This window comes from Myotis yumanensis, unplaced genomic scaffold (genome assembly GCF_028538775.1).
Source record: "Myotis yumanensis isolate MYYU_CA2020_CCGP unplaced genomic scaffold, mMyoYum1.0.hap1 SCAF_11, whole genome shotgun sequence".
NCBI lineage: Eukaryota > Metazoa > Chordata > Mammalia > Chiroptera > Vespertilionidae > Myotis > Myotis yumanensis.
In genome coordinates, this window is record NW_027223762.1 from 40994317 (window position 1) to 41011450 (window position 17134).

The 17134-nt window shown below is 43.8% G+C and overlaps 1 protein-coding gene and 1 pseudogene across 1 annotated transcript in view; one reads left to right on the forward strand and one right to left on the reverse strand.

Moving 5' to 3' along the window:
- Positions 1 to 449: 449 nt before the first annotated feature.
- Positions 450 to 17134, forward strand: part of ANXA4 (annexin A4) — a 54957-nt gene continuing 38272 nt past the window's right edge. Inside the window, exon 1 of the mRNA XM_070429402.1 lies at positions 450 to 598. The gene's annotated coding sequence lies outside the window, so the exon portion shown is untranslated. The remainder of the gene's footprint in view (positions 599 to 17134) is intronic.
- On the reverse strand, positions 3059 to 3127 carry LOC139020281 (U4 spliceosomal RNA; annotated as a pseudogene).

Consider the following 17134-nt stretch of genomic DNA (forward strand, 5'->3'; position numbering starts at 1 on the left):
AAGATCTGGGGCTGCTGCTAACTCCTGTCTCCAAAGGCTCCCCCCAAGGAAAGGAACTCAGTTTTCCACCAGAGAGAAGTGGAACTACTAGGAACTCTTGCACCGTATATTTTAACGCGCAAGAGGGCAATGATGTGACTTTCCACTTTTCCAGCCACAGGCTCAGCGTGAGCCCCGCGGTGAGAAAGTGCAGTTGGCTGCAGCGCAGAGGCCCGCGGGCACCGGAGCCGCGGAGGGTACGGGAGCTCCCACTCTTCAGGGCAGGAGCGGGGCGGGACGGTACCGGGAGGGCTGGGCGATCCGGTGCCGGGAGAGTGGGACCTGCCGATGCCTGGGGAGCAGGCACGCGTCTGGTGCAAACCTCCCCCCCACCCCCACCCCCGGTGACGCCCCCCGCGGTCGTAGTCTGGGGTTCCGGTGCGCTTCGCCCCGGACGATTTTCCGGTCTCGTGGGCCGAGGAACAACCAGGAACTCTGGCTCAGTCTCCACCCTGAAGTGGGGCGGGTCCGCACGGAATAAGACCGGCTGCCCAGCCCCGACGAGGGTGTGACCTCCGTAGCCACTGAGGACAGGCGAAGCCCCGTCTCGGCGCGATCGGTAAGGGGACCCCGGGCCGGGGTCCTGCGCGCGGGGAAGCGGGCGCGGCGGCCACTGAGCGCCTCGCGGGGGAAGCCGGGCCTGCGCCGCGCTCGGGAGGGGGTTCCCGTCGCCGGCAAGTGGCGGCCGGCCCTGGCGGCGCTGGGTGGAGCGGGAGGCCCGGGCCAGGACTCGCTCCCAGGGGACAAACGCGGCCTTTACCCAGAAGGACCCCCAGAGCAGGTTACACAGCTCTGGACCCCAATCGTTCACGCGCCAAGCACTGTGCGGGTTTGGGCATTAAAAACGAAGGACTGAGCTCATATTCCCTGGAGCTGGCTCAGTCTGACACCCAAGTTTTACTTTTTAATTCTTTCCTTGAACCTTTTAAGAAACTTTCTCCTACTTTCTTACCTTTTCTCTCCTTGTGTATCTGATGCCCTCCGCACAATGCCTGGCACATAGGACTCTGTAACTAATATTATTATTATTATTATTGAATCTGTAACTAATATTATTATTATTATTATTGAATATGTTATTATTATTAGATAATAATTGTTTAATCTGCCAGCGGTTCAGTTTCACTGCTTTGTCGTGGCTTTGACCAGTTGGAGACTTGATATTATCGCTTTTCAACTATCTTCCCAACATTTGTGGGAAGAATGGATAGGACCCCCTCCTCTGAATGATCCATCCCATTGTCCATCAATTCCTCCTTCCATTGCCAGTAACTTTATCGATAGCCAAGCCAGGGACTTGTCAGATGGCAGACAGGTGGAAGAGCAAGCAGGAGAAGAAGGGGACAGGATTTAGAAAATGGGTAACCATAGCCAGCCAAAGCCGGCTTACTTCCCAAAGCCCTGTCTGGCCAAGGCCAGCTCCCCTACATTCATCGTAGGCCAGATTTGTATTGCTTTGGGCACATACATACATACACACATAGACACAAGCATGCACAAACACAACTACCGAATCAACGGTGTCAATGAATTTCCCTCCTAGGTGTTCTTGTCTTTGTTAGGGATAATTTTTCTCTGAAAGTGATTTCAAGTCAAGTGGGACCACACCAGCCCTCAGCATCTGAAGACGGAGCCTCCTGGTCACCCCCAGACTCATGTCTTGTGGCTTGTTTCTTTGCTTATGTCTGGTCACTCATTTGTTTTCCTCATCTTGCTCATCTGCTTGTAAACTAAGCCTGCTCCTCTCCAAGGGAGATGGAGGTGAATGGCAGGTCCTGGGGATGGTAGACAGTATGCTAGGGATCACCTAAAGTTTCAGAATAAATAAGGGGGGGGGGGGGGATTTTCCTTGGGTGTCAATTTTACCCAAATATTTAAGGCTAAAAAAATATTTTTTTTATACAACCACAGATAAATTTTGGAGTAGAATAGAATTTAAAGTGTAAATACCTTTTTAATATAAAACAAGAAACTTCAAAACATTTTTGCATAGGCTTTGGGCTGTGATTTGGCCCAAATCTAGCCCTTGAGGGTTTGCTTTCACTGCAATTAGGGCTACTTATGAAGGCAGTTTGATAGGTGCTCCATTGTCTTTCCTGGAGGGACTTTGAATAACAGTTACCCAGGTTACTCATTTTAATCTTTATTATACAGCCTGAGGTGGGGTTATTAACCTGGTTTTATAGATGAGGCTCCCAAGTCTCCACATTGTGATCTTTGGTCAGGGTCAGACTACTGGAAACAGATTTAGTCTCTGCCTGACTATGGCTCCATCAGTGCTTGGTTCATAGTGACCTGGGGTTTGGATTTGTGGCTTCCTGGCTTGTTAACTAAATCGTGACCAAATATCTTTCTCTTCCTCTTTAACTTTCCTTTTGTCAACCATATCTTAAAATATGGTTAAAAGAACTAGAGCTGTTTCCACTAGAGTGGGTAGACTGAGGTGGGTGTGGGGACACATGCTTGAGGGGCTTGGCAGGTAGGAAATCAGCGCACTCTGTGTGGAGCAGAGCTGGGTAGGAGTTTTTTGGGTGGTAGCTTCTGGTTAAATTTAAGGAAGTGACTTTTGAAACCCGTAGGCTGGGTGGGCTTGGAGTTGGTGAGCACTCTCTCACCAGAGGTATCTAGGCAGAGGTATTCACAGACTGTGAATTCTCCATTTCTGATGGAGCTGTGAAGGGTAGAAGGCTAACCTAAGACGACTTCTAAAGCCATGGTTTCCAAGCTGCAGGTACATCCCCCAGGAAGCTTGCACAACATGCAGATTTTTGTCGCTCTCCTAAAAATTCATATCTAGTAGGACAGGGTAGGACCCAGAAATCTGCCTATTTAAGAGGCTCCCTGGATGATTGTAATTCAGGAGTTTCTTGGACCTTGCTTTGATGAACTAAGTTTTAGAAGCATGCTTCTAACCATTTTATGAATATGTGCATGTTTGATAAATACAGCATTAACGAAACCATAGGCCTGTTATTATGCTATGAACTCTAAGTAATGTGGTAAATGCTGAAATTGCCCCATTCTCAATGAGTAATAATCACACCTCAGATAAACCTCATTGGCTATGATATTGCCATTGCTCAAGGCTGAAATTGTCCCCATTCTCGCTTTTTATTATACCTCCTGTTATACCTATCACATCAAATTCACCCCATAGTTTTACAGTGCTTAACACCTCTAGACCAATATAGATTTCCAACAAGTTTTTTTGCTTATTTTATTTTATTTATTTTTTAAAATATATTTTATTGATTTTTTACAGAGAGGAAGGGAGAGGGATAGAGAGTTAGAAATATTGATGGGAGAGAAACATCAATCAGCTGCCTCCTGCACACCCCCTACTGGGGATGTGCCTGCAACCAAGGTACATGCCCTTGACTGATATCGAAACTGGGACCTTTCAGTCCGCAGGCCGATGCTCTATCCACTGAGCCAAACCAGGTAGGGCTTTTTTGCTTATTTTAAAATAAACAAAGTTGAAACTGAGATGGGTTACTATATTAAGACTAATTTCCCTAAGATAAATAGGGCTAGGGATGTAATGTACAATATGATAAAGATTGTTAACACTGCTCTATGATATATAAGAAAGATGTTAAGAGAGTAAATCCTGAGTTCTGTTCATGTGGAGAAAAGTATTTCTTCTCTTCTTTTTATTATATCTGAGATGATGGGTATTGGCAGAACCTACTGTGGTAATCATTTCACAGTATATGCAAATCAAACAAATAAAAATAAAGTTTAATTTCCCAAGGAATTTAGGCTTTCTATTGAGGCCTCTTGCTGGTTTTGTGGGAGTAAGTTGTTGGTGTCCAGTTGTGTTTGAACTAGACTGAAAGTGTTTGCTATGGAAACCTGAACCACCACTTCTGAAGAATTCTTTTGAAAGGTTCAAGATGTCTGAGGTCAGGAAATTACCATATCACTTCTTGGTCTGGACTGCTAGACATGAATACCACAGTGAATCTTTTTTTTTTTTTTTTTTTTTTTTTTAAATATATTTTATTGATTTTTTACAGAGAGGAAGGGAGAGAGATAGAGAGTTAGAAACATCGATGAGAGAGAAACATCGATCAGCTGCCTCCTGCACATCTCCCACTGGGGATGTGCCCGCAACCAAGATACATGCCCTTGACCGGAATCGAACCTGGGACCTCTCAGTCCGCAGGCCGACGCTCTATCCACTGAGCCAAACCGGTTTCGGCCCACAGTGAATCTTTTATCTGTAATCACCAGCAGACATAAATTGCAGCTAAATGCCAGAACGTAAATTACTCTGGAAAAGACCTTTAACTTTCTTCCTCAACACCATTAACCCTTTAAGGCCTAGACGTAAGGCAGCATGACTAGCCTGACTTGTCATGGAGCAGGGGTCCCCATGAATGGCCAAAGAATCACTATGGATTCGAAACCCTGGTTTAGGGCACTCACCTTTCCACTTCCAGGAGGTAATAGTAAGTTACTAGCAGAAAGTAATGTAGAGGGGCCCTGTGGTGAGTGGGAGCAAGGTTCCTCACTTACGTGTAATTGAGCCATCTTCCCTGGAGGAGGTCCATTACAGGTACAAGCCCAGTGGTAATAATCAGCCTCAAACATCGCCCCCCTCACTCCTCCAGGGAGCTCAGGAAAGCATTCCCTGGGCCCTGCTTAGCTTCAACTTCTGCTACAGTTGCTTTTTGATGCTGTACAAGGACTTGTTGACTCACTGGTTCTTATCCTTGTTAGAGTCACAGACCCCTTTGAGAATCCGATTAAAGCCATGAATACTGTCTCGAGAAAAACACACATTTGACATTTTTCATACAGTTTCAAGGGGTTTACAGACACCCTTCTAAACCCAGTCACAGACACCTAGCAGGTATATAGACATTAAGTTAAGAATTGCCCTGGATTGCCCAGCCTGTGGGCTGCAATATTGATGGCTGCCACCCTCATGACATCATAGATGACATCACCAAATCAACAGTAGTGCAGTGGAATGCCCAGCTAGTTAAGAACTACAAAGGAGCCCTGGCTAGTGTTTCTCAGTGGTTAGAACACCAGCCCACGCATCAAAGGGTTGTGGGTTCAATTCCCAATCAAGGGCACATTCCTGGGTTGCAGGTTCAATCCCCTGCCCCGGTCAGGGCACATGCAGGAGGCAACCAAGCAATGTGCCTCACGTTGATGTTTCCCTCTCTCTCTCCCCCCACCTCTCTCCCTCCCTCCCTTCAATTCTCTCAAATATCAATGGAAAAAAAATATCTTTGGGTGAGGATTAACAACAACAACACGGCAACAACAACATCAAAACATCAACAAAAAGAACTACAAAAGAGGATATTTCAATTAAAGATCATTTGATATGGGTGTTTTGGCTAAGATCATTTGATAACCAAAAAAAAAAAAAAAGCCCTGAAATTGGGCAATGTTTGTAAAAAAAAAAAAAAAAAAATGCATTTACCTTTGTTCCAGCAATTTGAATTCTAGGAATTTATTCCAAAGATGTACTTGGGCATGTGTGTAGAGGCATGTGTACAAGGGTATATGCATTGCAGCCTCTTTTGTAGCAATAAAAGGTTATCAGTGGCCTAAAGGTCTATCAGCAAGAGACTGATTAAATTATGGACTATCCATGCAAAGCAATATTATGCAGCTTTTAAAAAGTAATAAGATTGCCCTGGCTGGGTGGCTCAGATGGTTGGAGTGTTGTCCCGTACACCAAAGGGTTGTGGGTTTGATTCCTGGTCAGGGCACATAAGGAGATTGTGGGTTCAATCCTCGGTCAGGGCACATACAGGCGATAACCAATTGATGTTTTTCTTTCACATGGATATTTCTTTCTCTCTCCCTCTCTCTCTCTCTTAAAAAACATATCCTTGGGTGAGGCTTTAAAAAAAAGTAACGCAGATTGGTAGAAATAGATATAAGATGATATCAAAGATACTTTTTTTCTTAAAAAAGCAAAATATAGGTTTTCATGGTAAGCTACCATTTCTGTAGATAAGAATGACAGAGGCCATCTATATTCTTGTATACTTGTTAATACATTAACTACTTCTGAAAGAATACACAGGAAAAGAGTTACCAATATCACCTGCCCATTTTAACATTGTAAAGAAGAAGAATGAAACAGAGATGAAGAATGTATAATTATCAAATTTTCCACCTTCAGAATTAATGTATGATCATATACGTTCTCATTTGAATACAAAGAGCCAACATGCAATTATGCTTCAGCATCCACTCAACTACTACACTACACACTCCATCTGCCTTAAGTTAATTTCAGTTCCTCTCATCTTCTAACTTATCTCATGTCAGTCCTAGTGTTTTGGTTTTGTCCTGAGTTTCTTTCTTTGTCTTTCCGTACCTTGATGAGGTTTTAAAAATATATATATTTTTATTTATTTTAAAAAGAGAGTAAGAGAGAGGGAGAGAGAGATAGAAACATCGATCGGCAGCCTTCTGCACACTCCCACCAGAGACAGAGCCCGCAAGCTGGGCATGTGCCCAGACAGGGAATCGAACTGTTGCCCTCTTGGTACAAGGAAGGATGCTCAATTCAATGAGTCACACTGGCCAGGCCTTCATGAGGTTTTTCAATGAGAATTCGGGAGAGGCTGCATCAGAAATAGCAAGTTCCTTATGTGAATCAGAAATCCCCTGTGGAAGGTTTTTAACAGTTGTGTTTTTGTATTCTTCTGCCAGGGTCAACTTGGATTCTGGAAAGATTTGGAACTAGAACCTTGCCCTGGCCCACTGAAGGAGTGGCTGAACCAGGGCAGGGGGAGTTGCCCACAAAGCTAGAAGATTTGTAGGGCATAGGAGGCATCAGAATAAAATGGAACATTTGAGAGCAGTGTTTATTCTTAGCTCACTCCCAGATCTCTAAGGCTGCCCTGGCCCACTGAAGGAAACTCTATGAAGGAAAATTCAGCTGCTTTTCCTATCCACCTGGGCAGTGTTTGCATCCCTCAGGGGCAAACAGAAATGGTGTTGTAGGGAAATGACTAGACTGCATAATACCTGTCTTCTTACCTACAGGCAAATAAGACCTAGCAGGACAACAGGAAGCCTGGCTGCATGGCTGCCTTTCTCACGGACTCACTGCACAGTATCCCTTCCCTCCTGCACAGTATCTCCCTTTATACACGCGAGATACGTTCCAAGAACCCCAGTGATGCTTAAAACTGCAGATAGTACTGAATCTGATGAACACTGGGTTTTCCCATACAGGCATACCTATAATAAGGTTTCATTTGTAAATTAGACACAGTAAGAGATTAATAGCAATGACTAATAATAAAATAGATCAATTATAACAACACACTGTAATAAAGTCAATTGTAACATACTGAATGTGCTCTCTCTGTCTCTGATAACCAAGATAGCAACTAAGTGACTAACAGGCAAGTAGTGTATACAGCATGGATATTGCTGGACATAGGGGCGAGTCCCATCGTGGGTGGAACAGAATGGGACAGTGCGGGATTTCACCCTGCTACTCAAAACAGCACGAAATTTAAAACTATTAATTGTTTATTTCTGGAATTTTCCATTCAGTGTTTTTGGACTGTGGTTGACCATGGGTAATTGAAACCACAGAAAGTGAAACCGCGGATAAGGGAAGACGACTATACTTTAGTTTTCTATTTGGGTCTGGTCTGTCTCTCCCCTTTCTGCATCACAAGGATTTTGTAAAGAAAGATGCAGTGGATTTTAGTTTCTTTGGGAAAACTAAAGAATAAGAGAAAAGACCAGATGTTAAATTCAAGGTTCTTTTTTTTTCTGATGAGAAAATTATTTGAATACAAAGAGCCAACATGTAGTGATGCTCCAGCATCTATTCTACCACCCTGGTATCTACCTCAACACCTCTTGGCTGGTTTGGGGGTGACTAGGGTCACTGATAGGTCCACCTCACAGTTCCTTAACTCAGGTGCTCCATCGAAGGCGCTCCTCTTGTTTTATCCCTAAGGCTTCCGGTTGCTGAGACAAGAGAAGCAATCAACCTTGGGATTTCAGCCTCAGGATAAGGTAGCCTGTAGTTTGTGACTCATAGGGACAGGCCAGTGGTGACGCAAGTGCAGTTGGACCTATGAGAGTTCCTGGTAATAGAACAGATGAGAACTGGAGATCAATGCCAGTAGCTTATGATCAACTGGGTTCCCTCCATTAAATTGTGACTTGCCTAGAGTAATTTACTTATGGTATTTCTGAAGAAGGAACATGGAATTTAAGTGACCCTTGATTCTAAAATAACTCTGGAAGTGAATCAGGAAACAAGATGAAAGACTAACTATGCTGGACAATTTTTTTTCTTTGAATAATTGTTATACCTGAGGACATATGATTTTACCCAGGATGCTGTGCAAAAGATATATGGATTTTTAGATTCTCCACTGAGTTGGATTTTTACCTCAGAGTGGTTATCACTAAATGAAGGATAACAGCAGCATGCTTCCCCTGAGAGGCCTCGGTCACCCTACAAAGCTGAGACCTTGGCCTCTTTTTATTGAGGCATAGTTCACATACAATAAAATGCACATATTGTTAGTAGTTAGTTTGATGAGCATTTTTGCATTTTATTTTTCTACAAATCCTATTATTTTTTTAAAAAACCTATTGTTTTGTTGATGAGCATTTTTTTAAAGGAGTTCACATTTTTTAAATTACTTTTACAAATTGCAGTAAAATACATATAAGATTTGCCACATTAACTATTTTTAAGTGTACAGTTCTTAAGTGTTAGGTGTAAGTTAATTATTTTTAAGTACATTTACATGGTTGTGCAATCATCACAAACATCCATCTTACGAAACTGAAACTCTACCTGTTAAACTATATACTAGTAACTCCATATTAGCCCCTTCTTCCATCCCCTGCTACTGCCATTCTACTTTCTGTTTTAGGAGTTTGCCTACTCTAAGTATCTCACTTAGCATCATGTCCTCAAAGTTCATCCATGTTGTAGCATGTGTCAAATTTCCTTCCTTGCCCAGCTGGTGTGGCTCGGTGGTTGAGCGTTGACCCATGAACCAGGAGGTCAGAGTTTGATTCCCTGTCAGGGCACATGCCAGAGTTTGCAGGCTTGATACCCAGTAGGGGGCATGCAGGAGGCAGCCGATCAATGATTCTCTCTCATCACTGATGTTTCTCTCTTTTCCTCTTGGTTCCTTTCTCTGAAATCAATGAAAATATTTTTTAAAAATTCCTTCCTTTTTAAGGCTGACTAGTATATCATTGTATGTATGTACCACATTTTGTTTATCCATTAATTCATCAATTGACACATGTGTTGCTTCCATCCTTTGGCTACTGCAAATAAGGCTCCTGTGAACATGGCTGTATAGATATTTCTGAGTCCAAGAAGTGGAATTGCTGGATCATATAGTAATTATTCTGTTTTTACATTTTTTAAAAGAATTTTTCCCCAAAAGAATTTTTATTGACTTTGAGAGAGAGAGAGAGAGAGAGAGAGAGAGAAACATCAATATGAAAGTGAAACATTGATCGGCTGCCTCCTGCATGCCCTCTACCAGGGATCAAGCCGAAACCAAGCATGTGCCCTGACTGGGAAAGGAACTGGCAACCTTTCAGTGCATGGGACGATGCCCAACCAACTGAGCCGCATTGGCCAGGTCTATTTTTAACTTTTTGGGGAACCACCATGCTGTTTCCACAGTGGCTGTACCATTTTATACATGGGTTCCAGTTTCTCCACATTACTAACACTTACTTCTGTTATGTTTTGTTTTATAGAAGCATTCGCAATAGGTGTGAGGTGAGTTCAGTGAGTTTTGACAAATGTATACATCTGAATGCTACTACCCCAATCAAGATAAGGAACATTTCTATTACTCCCTAAAGTTCCTTCTCTTACACTCTCTGGAGTTAGTACCCCCTCTGCCTCACCACCACCCCCAATCCCTGGCCCCAGGCAACCATTTTTGTGCTTTTTAGCAGCATAGATAAACTTTTTTAAAAATACATTTTTCATTGATTTCAGAGAGAGAGGGAGAGGGAGAGGACGAGAGAGAGAGAGAGAGAGAGAGAAACATCAATGATGAGAGAGAACCATTGATCAGCTACCTCCTGCATACCCCACACTGGGGATCAAGCCCACAACCCAGGCATGTGCCCTATCCGGGAATTGAACCTCGATATCCTGGTTCATAGGTCGATGTTCAACCACAACCATGCCAGCCGGGCAGTATATATAAGCTTTGCTTGTTCTAGAATTTCATATAAAACTTTGTTTGGCTTCATTTATTCAGAATAATGTTTATTTATCAATATTGCCTTTTATGGCTACTACTTTTTTGTATCTTCAGAAATCCTTGCCTACCCCAAGGTAGAGAATACAATAAGCCCCAATGTGACTGGCGTAATCGAAACTATGCTAATGCTTCTTTAGTGAATACCCTGGGGCTCAGAAACAAGGTGAGAGGAGGAGACTGTGGGTATAGCTGAAAGGGCTGTGGGGAACCTTCCTGGAGACCAGGCCTTCAGGAAGCTCAAGGAGCCAAGGTGATTAAAACTGGTCCTGCGGCTGCAGGAGCAGCTAGTTCAGTTAGTCAGCAAGCATTTCTTGCAGGTGCACTGTGTGTAAGGTCCTGTTAAGAATCCGAAGCTGGGCCCTTGCTCGTGTGGCTCATTGGTTAGTACATCGGCCCTTGGGCTATAGGGTCACAGGTTCGGTTTGGGTTCAGTTCCGGTCAAGAGGGCATACTTCAGTTGCAGGCTGTGTCCCCAGCCCTGGTCGGGGCATGTGTGGGAGGCAGCCAATCAGTGTGTTTCTTTCACATCAATGTTTCTCTGTCTCTCCCCCTCCCTTCCACTCTCTCTGGGAATTAATGGGGGAAAAATGTCCTTGGGTGAGGATTAACAAACAAACAAACAAACAGAAGAATTAGAAGCAGGAAAGTTGGGGGCCCAGGATGGGCATCTGGTGAGCAGAGTCCAGGGAAGTGCTGTCTTAGAATTCAGACAACTGTGAGGGCAATGATTTTATCAGAGGACAAACACATACTCACACAGAGTGCCTCATTGATTTGGTGGCCAAAAGGAAATCTGGTTTGACTTGCTGGTAGATGTGAAAGCCTGAACTCTACACCACAGATGTTTTTAATATGAGTCGAGTTGATAACCACGACCTTAGCTCACTGAACAGCTCACTAGAATATAAAGATAATGGAAGATACTTGGAGAGCAGAGTAATAAAAAGAATAGCTAACGTTTGTTGAGTACATAATGTGTGCACCTTTCTGATATAATAATTTGATTAATCTTTGCAACAACCCTATAAAGTACTGCTATTAATTCCGTGTGACCAATGAGGAAACTGAAGTACAGAGAAATAACTTGCCCCAAATCATACAGCTAGGAAGTGGGTATGGAGGTTTATAAACCCAAGTGATTGGGTTCTGGACTCCAGCCACTCTGTGAGGATGGTGTGGTCTTTGAAGGAGGAGTTCCTGCCTGAATGGCCATCATGGGAAATTAGCAACTAGGCTGTGAAGTTGGCTCCACCAACTCAAATCAGGACCTTCGCGTAGCTGTTTCTCATCAGGAGGATGGCATGGATGCTCCCATCTTAGTGGGCACTTGTGCTGTTCACGATGCCAGCACCTGCCAGACCTCGGGTCCAATGAGTGAACCCAACACGTTGTTACCGTGCACATTACCCAGAAAGTGGTCTTGGGTCTGTTTTCTGTCTACAAAATGAAGGGGTGGGCTAGACACTCTCTCAAGTCTTCCCTACCTGATAATCCAGCACTGGCGGAAATTATCTCTTTTAAGGGGGCAAGCATTCCTCCTCCCGCCCTCCCGCCCTCCTGCTTTCTTTGTGTACTTACATCTCAGCCTTGGAATTGCGCTCTCACCTGTGGTTAGCTTAACATTTTGATCTCATTGTTATTGGAAAGGGGACCTGGCTCTGAAAAGGCCTTCCTAGGGCCAGCCGGTAGTGTCGTACGGGACAAATTTCACAATGTGAGTCCAGGTGAATTTTATTTTCTTTTTTAAAAATATATTTTTATTGATTTCAGAGAGGAAGGGAAAGGGAGAGAGAGAAACATTAATGATGAGAGAGATTCATTGATCTACTGCCTCCTGCACACCCCCTACTGGGGATTAAGCCCAAGATCTGAGCATGTGCCCTTCACCGAAATCAAACCTGGGACCCTTCAGTCTGCAGGCCAACACTCTATCCCAGTGATTCCCAAAGTGGGCGCTACCGCCCCCCGGTGGGCGCTGCAGCGATCCAGGGGGTTGGTGATGGCCACAGGTGCATTTGGGGGCGATGATTAACTGCTATTAAAATTTTTTAAAAAATTAATTTCCAGGGGCTGAGTAATATTTTTTTTCTGGAAAGGGGGCGGTAGGCCAAATAAGTTTGGGAACCACTGCTCTATCCCCTGAGCCAAACCAGCTAGGGCTAGGCCAGGTGAATTTCAGAGGATGTTTATTAAAGCTGGGTACAGTGAAACAAGAAAGGACTAGGGAAATGAGCCCAGGCTGGTCTACTTTGGCTCACTAGGAAGTCAGAGAAAAGGGGGGCTTGGGGACAGGTTCAGGGTTTGTCTGGGACGAACTGCTGCTGCTCATTGCTGACCTGGTTGCAAGCCTCAGAGTTTAGGAGATGCAAGTCTGTGGGGGAAGAAGGCGGGGGAGGCACGGGCAGGCGTGCTCCTGGGAAGGAGAAGGCTCGCTGAGTCCTTTGTCTGGAGGCTTTTATCTCTCTCTTGCAGGCAGGAATCTTAGGGGAGTTCTCAGGGGAGGGTTTCAACAGAATATTTATCAGTTTTCTAGGTGTGCTCCTTCGGGGTTGTGGTCTTCACTGATTGGTTAGTGTCAAGACAGGGGGTCATTAGTCATTGCTGCTGGTACTGGTGTTGCCCACTTGGTTGCTGCTTTTCTGGATCTGGACGTGAGATATTACTGAGGCCTCCTCTTTCTAGGGAGGTGGCCTGTGTCTGCTGTAACTTGCTCTGCCAGTTTGTTCCGTTATCCGTCTCAGTTTCCCTATTCCACTTGTCCTGGCTTACTGGCCTGCCTCATTGTAAACTCTGTGATCAAAAGAACAGTTATGTTTTAAAGCTAAAGGGGCACTGCCTCTAGCAGTATAAGCAACTGCCACCAAGGGCTTGAGAAAACATGTCATAGCTGTGCCGAACCCGTAGCTTTGAATGAAAGTCTGTAATGTTTTTGGTTCAGAGCAAAAGCTAGAAGAGCTATTTCTGGTATTTCTTCTCTCACTTGCTACTGATGCATACTGGATAATATTATTATTGTATTAATGTGGCTAGCACTAGGATAAATAAAATCAAAAGGGTAATTATTTCTAAACTCCTTTGATACTAGCTGCAGAGCACAGAACAAAGAATGCAAGACTGGCTTTCCTGATGCTGAGCCACTAAGCAGTGGCCGGCCTGTCCTGTGGAGAAGTGAGCCCCATGACCAGAGGGAGTATGACTGAAGGCTGGGAGGTGACCATTGAGAAAGGCTGTAGAGAGCCTTGCAATGGGAAGGAAGTTCGACTGAGTCATCCCAACAGCCTCCAGAAAATTATTCCATATGCCTTTTCGGTTCAAGAATAGCTTCTTTTTAAACAATAGTCTACTCTTGAACTGAGAAGGCATATGGGATAATTTTCTATATGGAGGGGATACAGGTGGAAATTGAAGTTTGCCTTTTAGTGCCCAGAGTGGTACCAGGCATGGACAGGCATTCAGATAATGCTTGCTGAATGAGTGAACATGAAACATCAGTGCAACTATCATATCAGTCTCATGACTGTGAGCAAAAATCAGCATCGCCAGCACATCAGCTTCTTGTTTCAGTGGTCACTGACGTGGGAGGAGGGGAATCCAGTTTGTCTGCAGTTAAAAGGCAGAATAGTTCAAAAACACAGACACCAACCGAAAACCACCCACTAGAATTCCCGAGGTCTCCAGTTCACAGATTGTACTAGGAGTCACTCAGATAACAAAAGAAAACCAGCCCTAGCTCGTTTGGTTCAGTGGATAGAGCGTCCGCCAGCAGACTGAGTTCGATTTCAGTCAAGGGCACATACCTCTGTTGCAGGCTCCATCCCTGAGCCTGGTCGGGACCAGTGCAGGAGGCAACCAATTGAGGTCTCTCTAACATCGATGTTTCTCTATCTCTCCCCTTCCCTTCCACTCTTTCTAAAACTAATCAATGGAAAAATATCCTCGGGCCCTAGCTGGTTTGGCTCAGTAGATAGAACGTCGGCCTTCAGACTGAAGGGTTGCAGGTTCGATTTTGGTCAAGCGCACATGCCCGGGTTGTGGGCTCGATCCCCAATGTGGAGTGTGCAGGAGGCAGCCGATCAATGACTCTCATTATTGATGTTTCTATCTCTCCCTTCCTCTTTGAAATCAATAAAAGTATATTTTAAAAAATAAATAGAAAAATATTCTCGGGTGAGGATCACCTCCCCCCCACCCCCCCAAAAAAAGAAGAAGAGGAAGAAAAGAAAACCACTTGTGAAAAATTTCAAGCACTAAACTATGTAAGCTGAATTCAGTACCCAGAGAAACAAGGTAGGGTAGCTATCTATTTATAAAGCTTATTAGAATATGCTTTGATTTATGCCTTACTAGAAATTTCTGTCTGGGGAAACTGAGGAATTATGTGAAGTAGAAATAGAAAGACCTTTAGCAAGGCAGGCATTGAACAAAGAATAGTACCCAACCAACTCTCCCAACAATCGTTTAGGCCACCTCAGTGCTCTTTTTATTTTTCTAATCTTAGTGTCTCCAAAGGTTATTGAGTAGGTTAGTAAGATAATGCAGAGGAGTATTTAATAGATGTTTCTTCCCTCCTTTCCCCTGCCTTTTAGACCAAGGAATCATTGGAGTAGAGTAGAAACTTTAATAGACTGCTGTGAATCAGTGGCTAAAACTCAGACAAAAGTCCATCAGTAAGTTACTTGCCAGGTGCTGGGTTGGATTAGATTCTTCCCTAAGAATACTTAGGCAGGTTTCCAAATTTGTCTGCTTTGATTTAGCTCACACCCTTTGTCTTTGATTAAATGTTTGACTCTTATTTCTCCAGACTCAAAGCCCAGCTCTTCAAGTTCCTTTACTTTTAGAAGGATCTTAAGGAAAAAGAGTTGCTTTCATTTTCCTATTACATAGACAGTTTTGAAAGCCTTTGTGTTTGGGTGGGGCCCAGTCACACCCTCTACAAAGCCACAGACTAGAAGTATAAATTTGTCAGCCTGTGGGTTGTAAAATGAAACCATGTACCAAAGGAAAATGGTGAATGACTCACTCACATGTGATCTTCCGGGAGGGAGAGGGATTCAGTACGAATGTGACACAAGGACAGCAAATCCCTTCAGAATGACTGTTCGGGTTCCCTGTTCTGGGATGTGGGTCAATGTTATGAATCTGAATGGAGGCCACCAAGTTCAGTTGGAATCTCAAAGATAGTATCCGCTACTGGGGTGAATTCATCCTGTTGCCACAACCAGCAGGACCAGGGAAATTGTATTCATCAGCACATCAAGAAGGGGTTCAACTCTTAAGGACAGGTTTATATTTACAGGCTTATCATACACACACACACACACACACACACACACACACGCACACATGCACTTATACACAAACAGACACACTGCTAATGTATTTATTTACATTGAGAAATGCAATTGTTACTTAGATAAAAAGCCTTATGCTCTAGTACTTTGTAGACAGGTACACCTGGGAAGCCAAACTCTAGTCCAGAGGTTGCTTGGCAACCATGGAAGTAGAACAAAGGGTTTTCGATGGATAAAATTCATCTTCACAGTGGGGAAATATCTGACTCTGGACCATTGGATCCTGGGACTAAGCCACTCTTTCCTTAGGACTGGGCTTTGAATAATATTCCAGAGTAAGCGTCTCAGGATTTTGTGTGGAGTTTGCATAGCAATGGAAACAGTTTTTCTTTAAATATGCTAATACCTTTCAGCAAGTTAACGTCAGTTCAGGAGCCACTCTTTCTCATTGAAATTAGTTTGTATATCTTTGTTTTGGTGCTTATTTGCTGATTTTACTCATCTATGGCTCAGGGAACAATATAATTTGCCTGCTTTCCAAATTTTCGGTATGTGGGGAGGAATGCACCACACAGCCGTCTCCTTGTAAAGGCCCACTGAAGTATTACTTGAAATCTGAGGTTCTTGTTCCACAGACCTGCCATCTGCCATAAGGACATAAGAAACTTTCTCCTTGAGTCAGCACTCAGCTTTCAATTTCTGGCAGTGATCCCAGTGGGCAGTTTGCTGGATGGTGTAATAATGATCCTTCTAGACATTCAACCTGAAAACAATATGGATGTGCTCTCCACATATTTAATTTTTTCTTTATGAATCCATCATAAATTATCTCTGCAAATTTTTGTAATCTTACCTGAAATAGGTTGAACTTACTTACAACACGTTATTTCCTTATGTAACTGCTTTTGGAATAGGTTTCTTATGTTTAGTTCCTAGCTTTCTTTCAGTTTGCTCTAAAACAATGCCTTAAAATCTTCAGGAGCCCTGCCATGAACCCTCACGGCAGAATTCCATATTGTAAAGAAGTTACAGTTTCCCACCCACATACTGCCTACCGCTTAGGTATTTTTAGTGGTCACAAACATATGGTCCCTTCCGTCTTCATCGATCCTTCTTGAAGAATCCCGATGTTTTTAGGGTCACTTGAACCACACCCCGTCCTGAGTGTGTCTGTGTTTTATAGGTATCAAGGCTGAGCCACAGTTGTTCAATATTTTGCTCCACCTGTGAGCAGCAACAGAGTTTTTCAAACCCCGACACAAAGTCCGAGTCATTGTGAACTTGGTCACATGGTTCAGTTTATGGAATGGCAAGCTGGCCCTCAGAGAGAGAGAGAGAGAGAACGAATGAATTAAGGAAGCCAAGGCAGAAAAGGATTCCCATAAAGAATCCTTGGCTCTGCAGGGCGATGGGAAATATGGGAGGACTTAGACCAGTAGTGAGCTTCCCAGGGAGAAGGGCCTTTCATCCTTTGGGGGCTGGTCATTTCGTGCGGTTAAGAAGAGGCCTACTGCATTCTGTATTGGGAGAGGGGTGTGTGGG